Source organism: Hylobates moloch, unplaced genomic scaffold (assembly GCF_009828535.3).
Source record: "Hylobates moloch isolate HMO894 unplaced genomic scaffold, HMol_V3 SCAFFOLD_49, whole genome shotgun sequence".
Taxonomy (NCBI): domain Eukaryota; kingdom Metazoa; phylum Chordata; class Mammalia; order Primates; family Hylobatidae; genus Hylobates; species Hylobates moloch.
This window is the reverse complement of record NW_026652324.1, coordinates 413,183-424,243: the sequence shown is the minus strand read 5'-3', so window position 1 is coordinate 424,243 and position 11,061 is coordinate 413,183. Positions and strand designations below refer to the sequence as shown.

Here is an 11,061-nt window from a genome sequence, read left to right as displayed (position 1 = left end):
CTAGTTCTGGAATCATGGACCCCAAGAGCCTGTTTGGGGCTCTACCCCACTGTGGCTGTGCTGGCACCTAAGGTGCAAGACAAAGTCCCCTTTACTTTTCCCTCTGCTTTTCTCAAGCAGAAGGAGTTGTGCCCAGCTGGTACTGTGCTGAGTCTCACCTTAAGCCAGCATTTCTCAGAGGCTCACCCAAGACCCTCGATGTAGTGCCTGGGTATCGCTGCTGGGTATTCAGAGCCCAGGGGCTCTGCAGTTAGCAAGTTAAGTATCCTGGTAGAACTGGGTTCCTTCTTTCAAGGCATGGGGTTCTCTTCTGGCCCAGGGCATGTCTAGAAATGTCATCTGGGAGCTAGGGCCTGGAATGGGGGCCTCATAAATCTGACCAGTGCCTTATCCTCCTGTGGCTGAGCTTGTATCCTAAATGCAAAACAAAGTCATCCTCCCCATTCTTCCCTCTCCACTCCTCAGGTGGATAGAATGGGTCTCTTTTTGAAACTGGAGCTGTGCAGCTTGGGGTTAGGGAGGGGTGATGCCTGAACTGCCTTGGCTTCCCCAGCTAGTGTCTCAGTATGTTGCATGCCCTGCAAACCACTGTCTCTAGGCTTCGTGTCAGCACTAAGACTCACCTAAGAGTTGCAGTCCTTATAGCTTAGATTGCCTTTCAAGTTTACTTGAAGACACAGAGTGCTATAGCCCTGGATGGTGAGGTTTGCAGACACTCAAGTTCTGACCACTGGGATAGGTGATCCCCCTTTGGATAGGGCTGGTTTAAAAGATCCCTCCATGGGCAGGTGTCAGCTGAGTATTGTCCAGTTTTCCTTTCTGCTCTAATAGGATGGCACTGATCTCCCTCCCCCAGAGTCCAGAAATGCATTCCACACCAGATCTCAATTCCAGGGCATGGTGGAAGTGGGGGCTTTGGTGATTCAGAACTGTTTCTATCTCTTCACTGCCTCTTTCAGCAATATGAAATTAAAATCTGGTATTATGAGTGCTCATCTTATTTTTAGTTCTTATGAAGGTGTTTTTTTCTCTGTGTAGATAGTTGTGAACTTGGTGTCCTTGCGTGGGGTGGCGATCAGTAAAGCTTTCTATTTGGCCATCATGCGTCACCTTCCCCTCCCATAGATAATTTTTCTACCTATTTGTAACATAGCTTTATATTGGCTACAGACACCTAATGGCTATCTATAAATCTGTGCTTGCATGTTTATGTAGCTCCCATGCTATGTTTAATTTTTATATGCATGGCATTGTCTTAATCGCAAGCCATTTGGGTCATGAAATGTTTTTTTGTTTGAAATCCCTAACCCATGTTTCAAATGTCACTTTCCATAATAACAGGAGAATTCTCCCCAGACTCTGAAGGGAGCAGATATTAGTATTCTCTCTATAAATAATGATGTTTTTCTTTTTTCTATTTTACCTATTTTTTTCCCACTGGACTTTAGGAACTGTGCTTTTTTTGTTTGTTTGTTTGTTTCTGCATTTTTTAAAACAAATTATACACTAAAGTAGGAACCTATTATCTTCTTTTTTGGTAAAATACATCCACCGCATATTTAATCTTCAAAAGCATGTATTTATAATTCCAGACAAGCTAGCTTTTCTCTGTAGTTGTTGGTTATGTGACTGAAGGGAAGTTGCAAGTGGTGCAATTTAGGATGATCTGTTTTTATTCATTACTGCATAATAGATGGCAGTTGGAGATTTCATATGGCCAACTCTGTTTTTGCATCCTAATCTTGCTAGACATTTGGTCTTCAAAGGCTGAAACAGAACCCATCACCAGAACTTTCCCTTCTGGATTACATAAGAATGTAAACATCTCTGGTAATAAATTTACTCTGACAGCTGCTAAAAAATTTACAAAGCTTGACAACATACTCTGAAAGCAAAGGAGAAAATAGAGACCTTGGTTGATTATTTACCTAAAACATTTATCTTTTGGGGAAACACAGAGAGAGAGAGAGAACATTTAAGTACGTGCAAAAGAAGGCATTAAGATACTACTTTTTCTCCCACTTTGTGGCCTGTCTTTTAAGGTTTATTATAGGAGACATCTCATTTTTCAAGAGGAAAAGTATAAATGACTTAGAAAAGCATGGGCTGCCTTTGGATTGCAATGCAAAGGCAATCCCTGCTCATTTTCTTTAGGGAAAAATTTAAGTTTTTCCATGGAGACAGACAAAGCTGAAGCAACCCCTTTGGCAATGATGTTTGCAGTCAATCTGGAGAGGCAAATGCATTAGCAAAAGTGAATTTCTAAGCATCTCTCTAGTGTTACAAACAGATTAGCTCTCACAGTTACCTAGACAGATGTGAATCTGTCCCACTTGTGGTCTTAATGCTTCCCTGTTGCTAATGATGTTCCAAGGGTATCAGGAAATGGAAATAAATGGCTGGTGTGGTAGCTGCCTGGAGCTGCCTTAAGTGCCAGCCCTGCTGGGTGTCAATTGTTTGTTTGGTGGCTTTCAAAGTAAAGTGGAACATTGATTTTTTTAAACACTGCAATGCATTTGTATTTTTTATCCCCTCCCAAGCCATCATTTTCATCTCATTTAGAAGATGAGATCACAGTGTATTTCATAGAGAACAGGTGCCATTCAGTGACTTGAAATATGACAGACAGATCTGTAATGATTTTTTACCAACTTATCTCTCAGGAGCACTTTTACACTGATGCTGTGGAGCCCCTGATTGTAAGGGAGGGGAGTAAGAAGACAGGATTCAAGAAAACATGGAGCATTCAGACAGCTATATTGGCTAATTTTCTGATTCTTTCAGTAATAACTTTTCCAAATTGGTAGCCCTGGGAAATTATTATTTTTTCTACTCATCTCTTCCTTTCCTTCATTCTTTCTCTCCCACCCTTTCTCTCTGTCTCCTAATCCTCTCTTTCCTCTTCTTCCTCTAATATGGTTTGGGTATTTGTCCTCTCCAACTCTCACATTGAAATGTGATCTCCAGTGTTGGAGGTGGGATCTCGTGGGAGGTGTTTGTGTCTTGTGGAAAGACCCTTCATGAATGGCTTGGTGCCGTCCCCTCAGTAGTGAGTAAGTTCTAGCTCTACTAGCTTACATAGAGAGCTGGTTGATTTAAAAGAATGTGCCACCTCCCCCTTGACTCTCTTGTTCCCTCTCTCACCATGTGGCATGCCTCAGTTCTCCTTGCCTTCCACCCTAAGTAAAAGCTTCCTGATGTCCTGCCAGAAATGGATGCTGGCACCAGGCTTCTTGTACAGTCTGCAGAGCTGTGAGTCAAATAGACCTCTTTTTTTATAAATTACCCAGTTTCAAGTATTCCTTTATAGTAGTGTAAAATAGACCAACACATCTTCCATTTTTTCTCTTAATATTTCTCTTTAGCTAATCTAGTATCCAATCTCTCACAACATATTCATAATGAAGTACTCCAGAACAACAAACCCAGTCAGAACTTCAAGACTCCATACTTATGAATATACCTAACCAAGGAGTTGAAAGACCTCTGAATGGAAAACTACAAAACACTGCTGAAAGAAATTATAGATGACAAAAACAAATAGAAATACATCCCATGCTCATGGATGGGTAGAATCAATACTTTGAAAATGGTCATACTGCCAAAAGCAATCTACAATTCAATGCAGTTCCCTTCAAAATACCACATCCTTCTTCACAGAGCTCGAAAAAAAATTCCTAAAATTCATATGGAACTAAAAAAGGGCCTGCATAGCCAAAGCAAGAGTAAGCAAAAAGAACAAATCCAGAGGCATCACATTACCTGACTTCAGACTATACTATCAGGCCATAGTCACCAAAACAGCATGTTACTGGTATGAAATAGGCACATAGACCAATGGAACAGAATAGAGAACCCAGAAATAAACCCAAATACAACCAACTGATCTCCAACAAAGAAAACAAAAACAGAAAGTAGGAAAAGGACACCCGATTCAGCAAATGGTGCTGGGATAATTAGCAAGCCACATGTAGGAGAATGAAACTGCACCCTCATCTCTCACATTATGTAAAAATCAACTCAAGATGGATCCAGGATTTAAATCTAAGAACTGAAACTATAAAAATTCCAGAAGATAACATGGGAAAAACTTTTCTAGACTTTGGTTTAGGCAAAGACTTCATGACCAAGAACCCAAAAGCAAATGCAATAAAAAGATAAATTGGTGGGACTTAATTAAACTAAAGAGCTTCTGCACGGCAAAAGGAACAGTCAGCAGAGTAAACAGACAACCCACAGAGTGGGAGAAAATCTTCACAATCTACACATCTGACAAAGGACTAATAACAGAATCTACAAGGAACTCAAACAAATTAGCAAGAGAAAAAATCAATCCCATCAAAAAGTGAGCTGAAGACAAACAGACAACTCTCAAAAAAAGATACACGAATGGCCAACAAACGTATGAAAAAATGCTCATCACTAATGATCAGGGAAATGCAAATCAAAACCACAGTGTGATACCCCCTCACTCCTGCAAGTATGGCCGTAAAAAAAAATAGATGCTGGCATGGATGTGGTAAAAAGGGAACGCTTCTACATAGCTGGTGGGAATGTAAACTAGTACAACCACTATGGAAAACAGTGTGGAGACTCTTTACAGAACTAAAAGTAAAACTACCATTTGATCCAGCAATCCCACTAGTAGATGGCTACCCAGAGAAAAACAAGTCATTATACAAAAAAGATACCTCCACACACGTTTATAGAAGCAAAATTTGCAATTGCAAAAATATGGAGCCATCCCCAAATCCCATCAATCAACAAGTGCATAAATAAATTGTGAGATATATATATTCCATTATATATATATACACACACACACACACACACACACAGACACACACACACACAGACACATACACACGCACACACCATGGACTACTACTCAGCCAAAAAAGGAATAATTTAATGGCATTCACAGAAACCTGGATGGAACTGGAGACTATTATGCTAACTAAAGTAACTCCAGAATGGAAAACTAAACATCGTATGTTCTCTCATAAGTGGGAGCTAAGCTATGAGGATGCAAAGGCATAAGAATTATACAACTGCCTTTGGAGACTCAGGGGAAAGTGTGGGAGGGGGTGAGGGATAAAAGGCTACAAATTGGTTTCAGTGTATCCTGCTTAGGTGATGAGTGCACCAAAATCTCACAAATCACCACTAAAGAACTTACTCATGTAACCAAATATTACCTGTTTCCCAAAAACCTATGAAAATAAAATTTGTTTAAAAAGACTCTTTGGGGCTCTCAACTTCATTCTCTGTCAAGCCTGCTTCTCTGCCTTATACGTGGAGGAATTCTACTGTTCTCCTACTACCAGACTGGCAGATTGGGACTTTGAGAACATTCCTTATGTAGCCGAGGCTACTTTCTTCAGAGGGTACCAGGCCAGGCAGAGGTTTCATCTAGTCTTCTGTGCCAGAGGAATCCTGACAGAAAAATAAAATACAATAAAATAAAACTCCTTCTAGTAAGTATTCTTCTTAGCCCCTTGTTTAATCTTAGACTTGGGTTCAAAAAAAGTCCCCAAAGTTTTATCACATTCTTGAAATTATTATATTGAGTTTTGAAATTCAAAATATCCTGAATTTTCATTTCTCTTTGCTTCTCCATTAAAATTTTACTCTTCCATGAAGTATGATTGGTTGAGGAGAGCCCCCAAAGTGAAGGAAGAAGCATACCTACTTCTCATAATTTCATCACAAAACTCCCCATCCCCAACACCATCCCCTGATACAGGTGAATATCACAGCAAGTCTTTCCCTGAAGGGGTATCAGGGTAGAACATTTCTGTGTCTACCACAGAAAACTGATGAGAAATGCAGTGTAGTACATAAAATATTTTAAACTGCAATCCAAATCCCCACTGTTAAGAAGGAAAGCACTAAAGATAGCTAAGGAATAAGCTGATTCTAATGAGCATATATGAACTTTTGATTTTACCTTAAAATAAGGTAAATAAGTGCTATTGATACAATTAGCTAAGTGCCTTCATTTTAGAGTTTTGTTTCAGTAGAAAGGAAGGAAGTAAGAAGACTTTTAAGGATTGGTCAGTTTCAAATAAGTTCCCAATATTTGAAGGGCTGATTCTTATCCTTGGTATGAAGTATTTTTCCACTGCCTTTCTGAATATGATGCAGTAAAGATTTGCTTTCTCATCATATGTGTCACTTTCAATTAGACACCAACACCTACCAGTTTGGAGCATGGAGACCTGAATTCAAATAAATTCTTGCCTTGACATATTCTGACTGCTTTGGCTCAGATACTTTAACTTTTCACCATCGGTTTCCTCATTTCCAACATGAGCAATCAGATCTATACTATGGTGCTGTTATGAGGTTCAAATGAGATATTATTAAGGCCCAAGAAGCAAGCCCACCACTGCTAAGTACTGACCTCCATGTGCTATGCCCAACCCTCCCCTCTCAAGAGAGTAACATTTCATTGTTTACAGTGAGATCTTGAATCAAATTGTTTCACTTCTCAGGAAGTATAGTGCTGCCTATCAGAGCTGTATCCCTTCCTGCCCACTGCTGGAACACACCCTTGACTCTTTTTTTTTTTTTTTTTGAGACAGTTTCGCTCTGTCGCCCAGGCTGGAGTGCAGTGGCGTGATCTCAACTCACTGCAACCTCTGCCTCCCGGGTTCACGCCATTCTCCTGCCTCAGCCTCCCAAGTAGCTGGGACTACAGGCCCCCACCACTGCGCCGTCCACCACGCCCAGCTAACTTAGACCCTTGACTCTTAACTACTGATTGCTTTCCCAAAAGTCACAGAATGAAACAATTTGTACCCATCATGAATTTGAATACAGCCAGTGCTTTCTGCATGGCCTAAATTAGGACACGCTCTGCCTGGGATTTAGCCAGCATTTCTCCTTGTGTTGAAGTTGAATAAAACACCATAGGCCTGAGTGAGTGTGGTAAATGCAGTACTAAATCAAAAACAAAAATGTGATTAGTTATGCAACATTTGCCACTGTTTCACTTATATCTTTATTTCTGGAGATTAGAGGACTGGGTGTTCATATTTCCTTTTTTTAAAAAAAAGTGCTATAAAAGTTAACTTATGGTAGAGGTTTTATAATTACCAATGCTTGTTGATTAGTTGAACAGTTTCTTCGAATCTATCAAACATACTATTTGGTGTCCCCATTTACCAAAATACGATGCAAAAGAAACATCTCTAAATAGTTTTTTTTTCTTTGTTATGTTTTCAAATTTTCTGCATAAAAAATGACTAACTCCCCCAGTATCTTTTTTACTAGGCACAATGGGCTGTCCCCAAACCCAGAGTATATATGTTATCCTTCTGCATGGAATTCATATGAATTCCCTGCATGGGAAAAGTCTCATAATCTTTCAAGCAAGCCACAAACTCCCAAAGACAGACTCACGTTTTGGGGTGGAAGGTACTAAGTACATTTATTCAGATTAATTGCCCTGACAGTCCAAACATGTAGAATCTGAAATAAAGAACGTTGTTAAAGACAGGCTATCTTAGTAGTTTCTTGTCCATAGACTCCAAATTAATGGCAAACACAAGGTTACTCAGAAAGATACAGAAGAGTAATAATAAATGGATAAGGAGACTTTCTAATCCAACATTAGCTGACTCAAATTATGGGCCATTGACTCATTGGTTTTTTTGTTTTGTTTTGTTTTGTTTTTTTTGAGACAGAGCCTTGCTCTGTTGCCCAGGCTGGAGTGTAGTGGGGCAATCTCGACTCACTGCAACCTCTGCCCCCCAAGTCCAAGCAATTCTCCTATCTCAGGCTCCCAAGTAGCGGGACCACAGGCACAAGCCAACATGCTGGGCTGATTTTTGTATTTTTAGTAGAAACAGTGTTTCACCATGTTGGCCAGGCTGTTCTGGAACTCCTGGCCTCAGGTGATCCGCCCACCTCGGCCTCCCAAAGAGCTGAGATTATAGGCATTAGCCACCACGCCTGGCCTAAAATTCTTAACTAAAGTGTGTTTCCTGAAAGTAAAATTATTTTCACATAGTTTAATAGATACCATTAGACTTTGGACTTTGAATTAAAAAGATTAGGTTTTAAATTCCAGTAAGGTCACAAATGATCAAAACATTCTGGGAAGGTTTTCCTGAGCTTATTTTCCTAATTTAGTGTCTACACTATCACCTGGCACAGAATGTGTTTAATACTTTTTACATCCTTCTCTTTGTGTTACCTATTTACTACCTTAAATTCCTGCTATTGTGTGACATTTTCTGAGGAAATTCCCTTAAGAAGCTTACAAATAGATGTATGAAGTAATACTTAAATTCACAAAATAACCAAGCTTGATTTACAAGCATAATTGTAATTAATATATAATATTTAATAAGTTATATTTTAAAAAATAATAATACCTAAATCAAAATGATGATAAGCTCTGGATAAGAATCTGGAGACCATTCAGAGGGGAGGTTAATTTAAGCAAAATTTTGTGGTGAGTGTGGGCTTTGGTTCTTTGCAGTCCATATGATAGAGGAAGTTTACAGGACTGATTGCATAAATCATATAGCAATGAGTGAGAAAATTATGAGAAAGTGAATAAACTCCATCTGGCAGAAGATACTGGGAATTATAGAGAAAAGGGTGCATAAGGCTGGCAGTGATAGTTGGAAGAGAATCTGGAGTATGAAGGTGAATAGTATAATTATGAATAGAAGTTCCAAAGGCTTTACACTAATTGGAGTGTTTGCCAGTCCGGGATCCCTTCTCTGGGAGGACTGGCCCCATCCATCCACCCATCATTGGTGTGAAACCATGGAAATTGCATCTATAAGATATGGCTTTGAACACCATTCCCCAATTTCCTTCTTCCCCTTTTGGTAAAATACGGGAAATGAAAACCTCACCTAAAATGGGCAGGCATAAGTTGGATGTCAGATCTCAACAATTCTAGAAAAGAAAAAAGGAAGTTATGAATATTCTAAATGGTTAGGCAACAAAACTAAGTTTAGTTTGTTAGGCAACTAAACTGAGACTATGCAAAGTGCGGGCTTAAAGTTATACTTTGAGCCATATGCACTTGAAAAAAGGATGAATATTCTTGGGAGGGAAGGCAAACTGGAGAAAGAAAGAGAAAACACACAAGAAGATAATTTTTTTTTTAAAAAAGAAAAGATACTATGAAGCATACACAGAAAAGATAAAAAATCACGGTTTTCTGGAAAAACAGGAAAATAGATTGTTTCTGCCATATGTCTGATCCCTGATCCAAGTTTTTTCTAAATATTTCTCCTGACTTCTTCCGTTGGTTACTTTATCAAACCTTTGCATTGTTATACTGTATTTTTTTTCCTTTTTATTTTACTTGAAATAAGATTTTGTTATCTGAAACCAAAAGAGTTTGGACTGAGGTACAAGTAACAGGAGTATGTAGACTGGATAAAAATAAGGTTGGCCAAGGAAAAGTAAAACCAATTGGAAAACATTTGAGAGGGAAGAAATGAGGGAGTCAGGAAGATACCCGAACTAGAAAGTAAGGGATCATTTCAAAAAATACTATAAGGAATGCTCAGCAATAATGAGTGATTATATGTGAAACTTCATAAAGACAAGTTGAAATTCGCAAATGTGATTAAACAAGGTCATATTCAGTCTATACTATGTACAATACCATAATATTGAATAATTAGATTAACCAATATAGGGAAGCCAGGATATTGTCCAAGTGATTTGATTTTGCAGGAATAATAACGAATTTATTGGTGTTTTTATTAAATGTAAACTCAGTGAAGGTGGGGTGATGTTTGTTTTATTCATCACTATATAGTGGTGTTGTAAGACTTACTCCTTAGTTCAGCTAAAAGCTGAGTTCTTGTCACACAACCGTGAAAGATTAGGCTCGCAGACAGTTTGAAGGGTGAGAAGGGCAGAGTTTATTCGGTGAAAAGGAAACAAAAGGAAACAGGGACTCTCAGCAAAGAAATAGTCCTGCTAATATGCTTCCCGCCTCGCAGATTGAATCTCAGTTTACCACCCCAGATCAGGAGAGGCCAGGCTCCTCCCCACTGCAAACAGCATGAACTTCCCAAGGCTCCACCCCAGTGTACACTCCTCCAAGTGTGCAGGCTGGTCAGAGGTTCTTTCGGGACCTCTTTATACTTGGCTGTCTCACTGGTGCTTAGAAAGATGCATGATGGTTTATATTTGCTCAGCAAATATTTTTAAATAATTTAAAATGTGGGTATTTTTGTATGATAGCAGAACATTCGCAATGACATGATGAGCAGGAAAAAAATAAATTATTTCATCCTCATTACTATATGAGCATTATGTTGGTGCTAGAAAAAATAAAATCAATGAAACATGGTAAACCCTGATAGAGGACTTTCCAGTCCTGGAAAAAAAAAAAAAAAGGCAAAGCTGAATGTACAGATACAAGGTTTATTGGCTCTTAAAACTTGAGAGTGAGGCTGAGGCAGGAGAATGGCGTGAATCCGGGAGGCAGAGCTTGCAGTGAGCCAAGATGGCACCGCTGCACTCCAGCCTGGGAGACAGAGCCAGATTCCATCTCCAAAAAAAAAAAAAAAAAAAAAACCTTGAGAGTGGGAGGCTTTGGCAGAGTAACAGTTCAGCTTCATGGGAATTTTTGCTTTTAACACATACTCTGTTTCCTTGCTCCACATCATCTAAACAGGCATCAGCTGCACTTGTACTTTGTAGTTTGATATCTAATGCATAAGTCTGATATGAGCACCTTTTCCCATTTGTAGGATTCAGGCTCAGTACTTATTCCTCATCAAGGTGCATCATCTCCATCTGTACAGCTGGCAACATTAAGTATCTCTGGTAATTTCCAGGAGCTCCTCTCAGAGGTGTAGCTCACCTTGCAAAAGATCTAAAACATAAACAAGAAGACACTGAGAAAAAAGGATGGTGGATCCAGTTCCAGTGAGGAGGCCATCTGTCATGGAAAATGATAGTCATAATTGAGGGGAGCCCATGTCATCACTGAGAGAATCACATTAAACAGCAAGAATAAAGGGAAAAGGACAAAATGAAAGAGGAGAATGAGCTGAGAGGATTCTAGTCATG

General features: G+C 39.2%; 1 long non-coding RNA gene across 1 annotated transcript; it reads right to left on the bottom strand.

Annotated features, from left to right (window-relative positions):
• Window positions 1–7,411: 7,411 nt before the first annotated feature.
• On the bottom strand, window positions 7,412–10,847 carry LOC131382551 (uncharacterized). The gene is made up of 3 exons (XR_009212110.1): window positions 10,724–10,847; window positions 8,877–8,919; window positions 7,412–7,476 (listed from the first exon to the last, which is right to left on the bottom strand). It is a non-coding gene; the product is annotated as an uncharacterized LOC131382551 (long non-coding RNA).
• Window positions 10,848–11,061: the final 214 nt, after the last annotated feature.